General features: G+C 39.3%; 1 protein-coding gene across 25 annotated transcripts in view; it reads left to right on the plus strand.

The window, feature by feature from the left end:
* Positions 1-8,984, plus strand: part of CARF (calcium responsive transcription factor) — a 38,550-nt gene extending 29,566 nt beyond the window's left edge. For 7 of the 25 annotated variants that reach the window (XM_017735674.1, XM_008634683.2, XM_017735651.1 and 4 more), the window contains 3 exons: positions 1-4,411; positions 5,514-5,677; positions 5,795-8,984. The exon at positions 1-4,411 is cut by the window's left edge and continues 2,458 nt beyond it. The gene's annotated coding sequence lies outside the window, so the exon portion shown is untranslated. The remainder of the gene's footprint in view (positions 4,412-5,513; positions 5,678-5,794) is intronic. The other 18 variants (XM_017735666.1, XM_017735660.1, XM_017735668.1 and 15 more) reach the window with 18 other exon arrangements.
* Positions 8,985-12,152: the final 3,168 nt, after the last annotated feature.

The following is a 12,152-nucleotide window of genomic DNA, read 5'->3' on the forward strand; positions in this document are numbered from 1 at the left end:
GAAAGACAAGTTACATTTCCATCAGTTCTTGCTTAGTTCCCTCATTAACAGTTCTGGGTTTTAACCCTGTTCTTTCCACCATGAGCTACAGTCTCATCCTGTGCCGAACAGTATTTCTGATGGTATTTCTGGTTTTGACCTAGTGCACACAGCTGGAGAAAACACTCTTTTAGTCCATCTTGAATTGCAGGCTCTGAAATGAATTTTGTATTCAATCCTGATTTGTATGGTAGTCTGAAAACAATAGAAGAAAAAGTTGGAAGAATTTTAAAGAAGCAATAAAGAATTAGTTGTTTTTAAAAGCTGGGGATTAGACTTGCAGTTCTGTTTATTGAAAAATTTATTTTAGATGATTCTTCAGCCAATACTCACATTTTTGTCCTCAGTTTTCTTCATTTTCACAGAATTTCAGTTCTTTGTCTTCCAAATACATACTTCGGTTTATTACTGTGTTGGTTTTTTGTAATTTAATGTAATCTTTCTTTTTCAAAGAGTATGTTTACATTTGTTTTGTGCGTGTTGCTAAAGGAGGAACATGAACTCATCCCCCATGTCCAGTCTCTGTGTTCAATTTAATGCCTTTGCTCACTAATATCCATCTAAATTTTACAGAGAAGACTGCTATGTATATGAGAAAAATCAGAAGTAAATGCTACCACTTTCAATGGTTAAAGTTGTTAAACAGAATACTCAAGGCTGATTTTTCAGCATAAGCTATGTAGCTTGATGCAAAGTAGTTGGTTATTACTTTGTGTTGGAATTGTAGATGTTCTTCTGATGTTTATTTTGTTTCCTTGTGGTAGTTGTGTGCAAGCACTTATTTTGCAAACCTAGAATTCCTGACCTTCAACAGTACTGTAAATTAACAACTGATTCTCCAGTTATCCCTGTTGTTGGTTGTCTGTAAGAGTGATTTGTTGCTTTACAAGAAGAGCTGTGCTTCTGTATGTGCATGCAAAAATAACCTTTTGGTAAAACGTAGAGAAGATGTAAGAAGGTACACATCCATAGCTCTTGTTCAAGGCTGGAGGCCTCTTGGATGGAAACCAGTACTGGTAATGAGTGCTTTTTGTGGTACAAAATTATTGCAGTTTCTACAAAATTTAGAGGCACAAATGTCTGCATATGTATGTGTATATATATATTTTTTTCTATAGTAACTTAATGTATAATATTCCTATTCAAATGTTAACAACTTGTTCTTTTAAAGTAATGGTCTGTTTTGTGGTTATGGGGGCTCGTGGGGAGAAATCCAAGAGCTCCTTCAGGGCAGTGGATTTTAGGGATGATGGAGGACAAGTAGGATAACTGCAGGGAGACCAGGTGGAAGAAGTTCCTGAAAAGCAAGGGTCCTGCTGGGAATGCTGATGGGGACTGTGCTGGGGGGGGGTCTTTGGGGTTGAGAGCCCAAAGGTTTAGTGCAGTTCCTGAGTCTATCTCTATGCCAGTAGTGGATAGTGTGAGTTCATGGTAGGAATTTAAAGGTATGGAAGAAAAGGGAAGCCTGTCCTGCCCTTCAAAATAAAAAAGCTGCTTGAGTTTTGGTGAGTACTGGAGGCAGATAAATGACTCCCCATAGTCTGAGGTGCCCCTTCTTAGCTTCTAATATGAAGAAGAAACTCCTCTTGGAGCTTTAGCTCAGGGCCAGAGACTTTTTCTTTACCTGTTACCAAGGAAAACAAGCCCTTTCTTCCCAACTGAATTACCTTGCTGCTCTCCTCATCCCACTGACTGCAGCTCAGCATCTGCCCAAATGTCTCTTTCTTCACACTTATTAAGGCTTCCACAGAAATCCCATGCCCTCAGGCCCTGCAGTTCTCAGTGTTTCAGTGTTGGACTGTTGAAGGAGCTGCTACGTTCACTGCACAGGTAAACACTGGTGAGCCTTGCCCCATCAGTTTTTCTCCCTCTTTACCCACTATCATAAGTAGATATGTTACTTTAAATTGAAGTTTTTTTACTTGCTTGCTTAGGGGTTTATCACCATTACTGGAATGAATATGAAGGAGCCCCATTTCACAGGCCATTTACATTCACAGCAACGGAAAAGATTTGATAAAACAAGGAGGAAAGGATGGTTTCTGACAGCTGTTAGGGTTGGCCTCTTTCATACCACTTGAATTCCTGATTCTGGCTGTGGATGGTAGCTGCCTGTTAAGTTGTCTGTCTGCTGGCAAATGTACAGTTTTCTCTCTTAAGCCTATTCAAGCAGATACATTCTCAGATGTTTAGGTAGGAGGAATCTGTTCCATTAGGGATAGAAAGTGTGATATAGCTGAGGATGGTGCTGGGGAAAGTTACTGCTCTTTATGGGTCTGGGATGAGAAAATCATCTTTGATCTGCCCTGCCTTTCTGAGCAAAGCTTTCATAGAATAGACTTCAGAGCCTATTCCATCAGTAACAATTATCTTCTCCCAGCAACAGTGCACCTCATTAATGAATGAAACAAGCCTTGTGTAAAACAGGTGGTGTTGATTTTTTAGGTCAGAAGCTATCCAGCTGGTCTATCCAACAACAGCAACTGAGGTATGAATTGTGGGGAGAAGGAGGGGGCAGCAAATAACAAGAGTGTATGTGCATGCCTTTTTTTTTTTTTTTTCCAATATAAGCTCTTACATCTTAGTATGCCATTCCATTTCTGATGCACGTGACAAATGACATGTTTATTTTCTGAATGATGTGTTTTCTGGACAGTCTTCAAAGGAGTGGGCAGAAACAGTACTGCTGTATCATACAAAGTAATAGTGCATGTTTGTCATCTAGGACCCCTCCTATTCTTGTACAGAAGGGGTTTTAGAAGCATGGAAAGCTTTATGAGGCCAAGTACTGAGCGTCCTTGTCCTAAGGACTCTTCCCTGGACAATAGGAGCTGTGGGAGCAATTCTCATCAGTAGTCGGTTAGCCTCTGCTAGATAGAAGAAACCTTGCAACAAGCACGTATATGATAGCCTCTTTATGCAAGTTACCTTTGGATACTTAATAGTTTTAAAATACATATACATATATATATATATGTACTGCAAAATCATATGGAGACAGGACTATAATTGTTTGCACATAGTTCTTTAATACAGTTTTAATTACACTTAGCTGTGGTTAAATGATGCAGCTATTTTCAGGCACATGTAATCAGATCTTTTAATGTGGATAATTGGAATTCATGTTCTTACTACAACCGTCTCTGCAGCACAGCTCAGTTGGTCATTTGGCATGTACTGGCTTCTGTTAATGACATTCTGCCTGTTTAAACAAGAGCATGCTGTTCTAAGCAAATTAGATTTCTCACTCTTCCTCATCATTTTTCTAATAGGGATTGATAAGGCTCATCATGAAAATCTGTTTGTAGTATAGTGCTTTCATAGGAGTTGATTTCTGGGTCCTCACTAGGAAGGAACTAGAGAGCAAAAGCTTACGTGCTACTGGATCTGCCATTTGGACATTTTTCTAATGTACTTGGATTTCTATAGCAGGACAGTGTCAATACAGCATAAACTGCCACTAAAATAATGTTAAAATTTCAGCTTTATCCCTTGGTCAAATGTTGACAGTTCAGTGGCTCCAGGAAAGATCATAGGAATGCTTCTGCACTTTGGAGAACAGTCTCTGTCTGTAGATACTATTTAAAATGTAATTAAGTGTGGCAATCAGATGGTAGTAGGAGAGCCAGAAACAGAGAGGTGTGTGTTGGCAGAGTGTCCTTGTGCCAGACTAACATTCTCTGTGCTAGTCCTGAAAGCACCCTTGAGAAACAGTGATTGTCTTTGTGTGCTGACATAGCTGTTCTTTCTGCTTGCCCACTCAAGAAGTTCTACAAGCCTGCAAGGGACATGGAGAGCATGAAGGTGTGTAAGATTTTATGAGAGGACCTGCAGGAATGGAACAGAGGAGATTAAAGTTTGATGACGTGACTTCTATGTAATAGACTTTCTTTGGTGGGAGGAAGAGGATTTTCCAATAGAGAATAAAAGTAAATCTTCCTTTCCAGAATATTAGTATTATTGCTGACTCTCTCTGACCTGCTCGACAAGATGCCTAGTGTTTGGACAGATCTCAAGTGTTTTTATGAGTGTGTCCCAAAATGGTAATGAATACTAATTCATACCTTGCCATCTTTGCATGTCATACTGAAACTGTAGGCCAGTGGCACCTCCTGATCGTTTTTATTGTCTGTGTGCATTTTCTTAAAGTAAATGAAAGCTTGTTTTATAAAGAAACAGTAGAGAGCTTTTATCTAGAGTCCTTTCAGATATGTACTTTTTACAGAGTAAGCTTTAACATACTAATGTTGTATATTTCTAACCCTTTAATAACCTAAATTAACCAAAGCCTTTTCAATTTTTTTTTCTTTTTATCCAGAACATGAAGCATTCCAAACTACCCCTCAAAACCACCATGCCCAGAGCCTGAAAGGTTTGGCACTTTTCTTCCTTTGTAGATGATCTTCCAGCTGTGCTGTAAATCACTGTGTTCAGTGATTTACAAGGCAAGATCAGTCTTGCCTATAACACCAGAATCCATAGTTAAGACCTATCCCATCATGTGAGGACACTTTTTCATTTGCATCATCTACCTGGTCACTTGACAGCATGTCAGTTAAAATATCTGCAAACCGTATTTTGTTTATTAACATCTGTATCACATCAGTTCTAGATGCGATGAATTTTCTTTGTGCATGGAATTTGCATTGGTTTGGTGAAACCAGTGGTGTCAAAAACAATTATCTCACAAACTGAGAGCCTTCTGTTGTGAATTTGATCTTAATCTGAGCTCTGTCTGAGCTAGGGACAAATTCTGACGCTATGCCCCTGTGTTCTGCAGTACTTGAGCAGAAGAAAAACCTTCCAGCTTGCAAGAACAGCTGCATTTGTGTTTCTACCTGATGCAAAGCTGCTCATATTAATCTCTTGAAAGATGGTTCATGGAATTCTGCTTTCCAGCTTAAGGGAAGATAAAGTCCCTGTGTATAAAAACTTGATGGACGCTGTATATAGAGAGTTGGGAGCACCTAGAACAGTCACCCTCAAGCACCTAGAATAGTCACCCTCAAGCATGCTTAATTTAGGAATAGGAGCTGGTAGAAGGAGTAAGCAACTGAAGAATATCATGGTAAAAGTAGGCATTCTTGCTCTTTACATAGCACTGCCCTTACACAATACGTTTTCTTAAACATGTTTCTTGACAAACACTGGTCAGCAGCAAGAAGAAAACAAATCTGTTTCTCCCCACTGCCAACCTACAGTTCAATAGTGCATCTGCAAATTAATCACAAGTTTGGCCTAAAAAATCTATCTTAGATCTAAATTCAGTTTTGCTTTGTCAGGTCACTGTTAAGTTACATAAATTTAACTTTTCTGTGTAGCTATTTCTCTTAAAGCTAAAATTAAATGTGAGAGAGAATTGGAAATTATTTATTTCTTCCACGACACTGTTCAGTTTTCTGAAATGTGCAGGTGTTTCCTCCTTGTCTTCCACTTTTAGCTCTTAGTTCACTATGTATTGGCTGTTTTCTCAGGATCACTTACCTCTGAGAGTACTCCAGATAACTGTCAAGAGACCAGAGCAGAGAGCAGAAGAGGAAGAGAAGTTTGCAAAAAGCTGCTTGCAGGAGATAGAAAGTTCTCAAAGTTACAGCTCAAGATTGCAATTTCTTATGGCTGAAATGGCTCAGTTTAGATGGTAAATGTTTTTTTAATATACTACTTTTTAATTGTTGATTTTGTTATTGTTTATGCTCTGAGCTCACATCTAATAAAAGCTAGAATGGTAATTTTGTATGTTTGCTTTTATCTTCAGTGCACTAGTTATCTTCTGAATGCAAACTGGTCTGACAACTCCATGTTTTTGGCTGTTGACAAAGCTGTTATCACATCTGAGGTGTTCTGTACATGGAAGGAGATGGAGGAAGTGGGAACCTTCTTGACCTTACTTCTACTGAGAACAGATAATCTGTGGAAAGAGGGCTTTACCAGTTTAAAATCAATATCCTCACAATAATTTGGTGGGTGTGCAGGTTTTTCATGTTAGGTGCTAGTGTAGGTCTAACTTTGTATATAATACAAGCCATAAAATTACCTCTCACTGGCCTAGCCTTATTTTTTGTTGTCTCGTACCACTCGTACTCATGCTTATTGCTTTTTGGGAGTGGGGAAATCGTTTTAACATGTTCTCATTTTCCACTTTTCTGCTTTTCTTCTGTTGCTTCTTTCTCATACCCAGAGCAGCACAGAAACAAATTTCTGATCTTAAAAAACTTCTCTATCCTCAGTTTCCCATGTTTTGGAGTTTAATTTCCTCTCTGCTTTATTGTGCTGGAGTTTGATTTCTTACATGACTGAACTGTAAGATATCATTGTGTTTTGCTTAAGGAGTGGGAAATACTGTGGTGAGCTCCACTGCCCCTTTCACTCCAGAAGTCCTCAGAGGAAGCACCTGCCACAGGTTCTGCTCCTGCACCTGCATCTCCACACAGGCCAGCACAACTGCAGACCTGTGCTGATGAGAGCAGTGTCTTGCACTTTGTGTACCAGCACATTATCAGTACAAAGTTACTGTTGTGAATCCAGATCAGTCTGTGGGTCTGCCCCACTGTGTCCCCACAAATGACTCTTCAGGCACAAGAAAGAGAGCACAGGAGATGGCCCCAGGAAGTTCTTAATGTCCAGCTTTTAGTTTGTGCTTTTGTATTGAGTTCAGGTGCCCTGGTGTGGGTGGCCCTGTGCAGGACACAGCTGGTTCCAGGCAGCTCTGCAGTGGACCCACAACAGGACACAGCTGAGCATGTCAGTGATGCTGGGGGCACCTCTGTGGAGGTGTCTGTATGAACGGTCAAAATGCTGCATGGCAGAGAGGAGTGAGGAAGAAGGTGAAACAGTCCTCTGAGCACCAAAGTCAGAGAGGAAGGAGAGGGAGGAGTTGCCTCAGGTGCTGGAGCAGGTATTTTCCCTGCAGACCACAGAGGATCACATGCCAGAGCAGGTGCAGATTTTCCTGAAGGAACTGCAGTCCATGAAGAGGAGCCATGCCAGAACAGGCTTCTGCTGAAGGACTGTGGCCTGTGGAGAGGACACGTGATGGAGCGATAGGAAGAAGCTGTTACAGACTGACCCTACTTTGCCCTGTGCTGCCTTGGACAAGGGGAGACAGAGAATTTGGGGGTTCAAAGTGTGAAGCTGAGTCTGAGGAAAGAAGGCAACATGAAGGGAATGTGCTTTTTTAATTTTCCTTTGTTTCTCAGTGATGTAATCTGTTTTAATTGGCAATAAATTAGTTTTCCTCATATTGATTCAAGTACTGAAATTTACATCTGGATGCAAGTCATGGTAGAAAATCCTGATTTCTGTTTGATCACTGCAAGTCACTATTGCCTTCAATTTTTTAAGTAAGACAAAAAATTGATCAAATTTTGATTTTTAAGAATTCATTCTGTGTGTAGGAAGTAGTTTACCATGTCTGAATCAGGAGTTGCATTTCTGGATGTATTCTGGTTAGGCCTTTCAAGTTCAGCTTACTCACCTCTTCACTAGAGTAGCTCTGAGCTGGAGAATTAACTCAGGAACATGTGTAATCCATTACATTTCAGCTGGAAAAGAATACGAGCCATATCTTTACAGCTTTGAGCATGGGAGAATTATTCTGAGGCAAGGGTGCTGTAGCAGTAGATTCTACTTTATCTACTTTGGTAAAGCTGTTCTTACAGGTGTTAAGGGTGTGGCATCTTCCCGGTGTTACGTCTTGCAGTGCTTCAGAGTGGGGCAAGGTTTGCAGTGAGTGGCATCTTTGGTGAAAGTGCTGTTAACTTTGGGAAAAGAAATACACAGAGTTTGGGAATGAGATTTATATTCTTGTGCGTTTCAGAGATTATTTTCCTGAATAAGAAGGGAACTTCCTTGAGAGGGTAAGTTTTATATCTATGTTCTTACACCACCTTTGGAAAATACCTGGCACTGGACACCAAGGGCATCTAGACAGGGTACTAGGTGACATGACACACTTACTGGTTTATACTGGGGGCTCTGTTTGGAATACAAAATTGATGGATAGCTTCCTAACGTTAGCTAAATTAATCTCTTTTTTTTTCTTCCGCTCTCTTCACATCTCACCATAAAGAGAAAAAAGGAACATGGTGAATTGTTAGTTGTCCATAAAACTGTTTATGAAGAGTTGGGCGAAAAGGACTTCTTTGATAATTAATTAGATGAGCTTCAGAAAGAATTGCACTGTCATTGTAACTTCATCAAGTAATTTCTTCCAATGATATCACTCACTGTTGATTATTGTCTTACTGTTTATTTGCTGTATAATTTATTCATTAAACTTCTCTGGCCATGTCAGAAAAGAAATAATAGAAATAATACATATGGCAATTCTCTTTTCTCTGGAAGTTTTATAAAAAGGAAAGGAATTCCTCATTTTGCATTTAGCCACCAGCTGCTCTGGAAAAGTCCATGATTATCCGTGTTCCATAACTACCAAAAAGTCTTTTGTGCTGAAGTACTCCATAATCTTGTGATTTTTGCTTGGATCAGGCAGAGTGAATCTGACATCTTTAAAAAAAAAAAAAGGCAGACTACACTGGAACCAAATTTAGCATCTTTAGGAGCTGTGACCTAGGGTTCATCAGTTGCAATTGTAAAAAGATTGATGTTTTCATAGTGAAATGTTTTCATTCATCTAGTTTAATCCATGAACAAAAGTGTCTCCTCTTATTTCAGACTTCTGAACTCCTTTGCAGAATGAGGAATCACTAGTGAGATTAGCTAATAACTGCAAAAATGGAAAAGTTTCCCTGTGGACAGGTGCTAACAAAATGTACCATAAAGTCAGCCAGCATCATTAACATTAGTAAGGTAAGATCTTCCAGAGATTAACCACAGGCTAATACTTTTGGTCGTGCACTGATGTTTATTCTGATCTTGCAAACAAAAATAATGTTTATGAGCCATTGCAGAAATAACTGGGAAATAAAGCACTTTGTAAAACGTCAGTCTGTGGTGGTTTTGGTTTCTGTTGGCTTTGTCAAGCTTTTACTTGGTGTTCGTTCCTTTGTGTATCCAGTGTAGGGTCTGTTTTATTTGATCTCTTATGCAGAGTAAGTTAAAATAATTTAATAGTTAATACTTAGAGCATAAGACACAAGTACTTCATTGCAAGATATGATATTTCATATATTTTCTAACAAATAGTAAAAGTTGAATATTCTTGATAATTACCAAGACATTTCAGAGAGACTTCACATTGTATTCACTCTTTTTATCTGTGTTTCGGAATTGATGAATTACCATTTCTTTGAAGTTGTCAGCATTTGTTAGCAATAAAATGACTATTTTGAAATGGACTGTAGGTTCTTGACTGCAGCTAAAATGGTTTCAAGTAGGGAAACCAGGATTGTATTTAATTTTGAATGGCCAGAATTTCCAAAAAGAAGAGATGCTGGAGCCACCTCTGCACTCAGAGAAACATACTTTTTGGGCATAATGTTACAAAGATAAACAAGGTTTCCAGAGAAGTCTGACTGGCATCATAGCCATGTGGTGTGAGGCAGTGATGCTTCCTGCTCTGAGATGCCTAGAATACTTTGTTCATTATTCAGTGTCTTGCTGCTGACATACCAGTGAGATGATAAAAAGAAGAGTCCATGATAAATGTTTCATTTAAACCCAGAAACAGAGGCAACAGCTGGCATGTTTAAAATTTTTACACTGGTAAGTGTCTTGAGATATTTGAGGAATAAAAAGTTGTTGGTTTGGGGTTTTTTCTCTCTCTCTATAGCATTGTCTGGTAACAAAAGATAATGTTAAGCTTATTTGCCGAGTTTTATAGGATCCAGGATCAGGTAGTGCTAATAATATTACAGATTGGTAATAGTACAATTTGGATGCTTTTTTCAGATTTCCAGTTTCTGTCACTTAATTTTTCCAGGGAATTTTTGTCAGTATATTCCAGTAGCATGCTGTTTCCACTGTGTTGAAGTAGTATTGTTTACTAACTTAGTCAGAAAAAATTTTCTTTCCCATTACTTAAGTGATTTACAGAAAGGTTAGTAGAGTTGGCTGTCTAGATAAAACCTTGTCTTCTGGAGATGGATTTATTTAAGGCTGCTGAGAAGGCAAAGCTGGCATAATATGGTGAGTACTGACGTTTTGAGGAATGAGGGGAACAATTTTTTGATGTTACCATTGTTGAAGCATAGCATTCACCAAGGCTGATATCTGAAGCAGAACTTCCTTTGCACAGGTCAGCCAGAGTTTACCATCCTTGCCCACAGAGGAAGAACTGAACTAGGTTCTTGACTATTTGACCAGCACTGACTCTGATTCCTTCTTGCTGTTTTAGAATGAATGGTTAACTTTGGGCTACATGAGAAGTGCAATTTCACAACCAAGTACTTTAGCTCTCTTCTAGGTGACAATGAGCTGTGTCAGAAATTTCTAAAAGAGAAGCAGTGGAAAATACTGAAGAAAGATCTAGGAAAGTCTGTACCACAAAGAAAATGTGCACCAAAACTAACTCTTGCTTTTGAGAAGCCCATGGAACATGTTCTTAAATCCTGGAGCATGAGCTGCCAAGCTGGGATTGTGGACCTGAGCACATGCTATCGCAAACCTCCAAAACCTTCTCAGCAGCACACACACAAATTTGTTCCTGTTCAGCCCAAGCCAGAAAAGAAGTCTCTAGTTGGGCCACATACTCAGTTAAAGGTAATTTTTAGTGTCATTTTACCGCATCCCAGTTTAAATGGGTTGCTTGAGAAAGCAGTCTAAAAACGATGCAGTCAAAAATTGAAGCTCCATTTTTTAAAAGTAGAAGCTGAAAAATTGAATCTCTGTTCAAATCTGTAGTTCCTGTTTTCCATTAGAAGGGAGACAGAGGGAAAATAATATTTACCTGACTATTTCTACCTAGTGTAATAGGTAATAGTCTGATTAATTTGTGCCAGAAAGGAGTGCTCATATTGACTTAAACCACTGGGACAAAAAATACCATTTGGGGGGATTTTTAATTTGTTTTATTTTTAAATTTTCTATCTATATTTATGTGAACTGATATTTTAATATATTGTATGAGGAAAGCAGGCAATTATTTGATTTTTTGATGGTGGGTTCTCATTGCTAATGCACATCTTGACATTCTAATCCACATTTATAACATTATCACTAACACAGGGACAAGCAGTGTCAGACAGGAGTAGAGAATTAGCACAGAATGGGGCATCCAAAACTCTTTCTGCTGGCTTTTATCAGATTTTTGTTTGAGTGGCAGTAGATAACTGACAATAATAATTAAGAGCCCACTCCTTCCTTGGAAGGTCTTTGCCCTGCTGAAAAATTTTTGTCATCTACCGAATCAAGCAGAAGAGATAGGCTGAGGGTGCTGCTGTTTGGAAGACAATGGCTGCAGTTATTGAGTGTTGGCTGGGGACACAGCCACCATCCCTATATCCAGCAGATGAGAGAACAAGGAATGAAATAGAAGATGGATGTGAGCCCTGTTTTAGGTGTTACCATGTTAGATCAAAAGATTTCTAGGGGAATTCATGAGCAGCACTGCAAGAGAAAGCAGAGGTGGGAGGTTGGTGATGGCATCTGGTTGAACTCCACAAAGTCATCCAGCTACTTCTGTAGCATTAGAAGTGAGAAGAAAATTTCCCAGTCTTCTTCAGACTGTTTGGAAGGAATATATTCTGGCCCAGGCTATCGATTCCCTAGTTCTTGGCTTTGGGAGGGATGATGCCAGTTAGGCCAACAGGTTATGAGAAGAGATGGATGTTGGATAAGTGCACCCTGCTCAGACACCAAACATTAGTAGCTGTTCTTGTAAATGCTGCCAGTTCTTTCTGCAGCAGGTTGCTCTGTACACATCGAGAGATGGCAAATTTAGGAAGTAACTCTACTTCTGGAGGCTGCAAAACCCCTGAGATTTGTGTGTGTGTGTGTGTGTGTGTGTGTGTGTGTGTGTGTGTGTGTGTGTGTGTGTGTGTGTGTGTGTGTGTGTGTGTGTGTGTGTGTGTGTGTGTGTAGCCTCATGCAGTGCACACACACATCCAATACACATGTAACTATGTCATAATTTGTTAACAGTAACTGCTACAAAGAGCTTGGCAGAAAGCTGCTTTCAGTCATCCTATGAAAAGCAAATAGCTTGTTTTCATGTG

Source organism: Corvus brachyrhynchos, unplaced genomic scaffold (genome assembly GCF_000691975.1).
Source record: "Corvus brachyrhynchos isolate BGI_N302 unplaced genomic scaffold, ASM69197v1 scaffold255, whole genome shotgun sequence".
In the NCBI taxonomy this organism is placed as follows: domain Eukaryota; kingdom Metazoa; phylum Chordata; class Aves; order Passeriformes; family Corvidae; genus Corvus; species Corvus brachyrhynchos.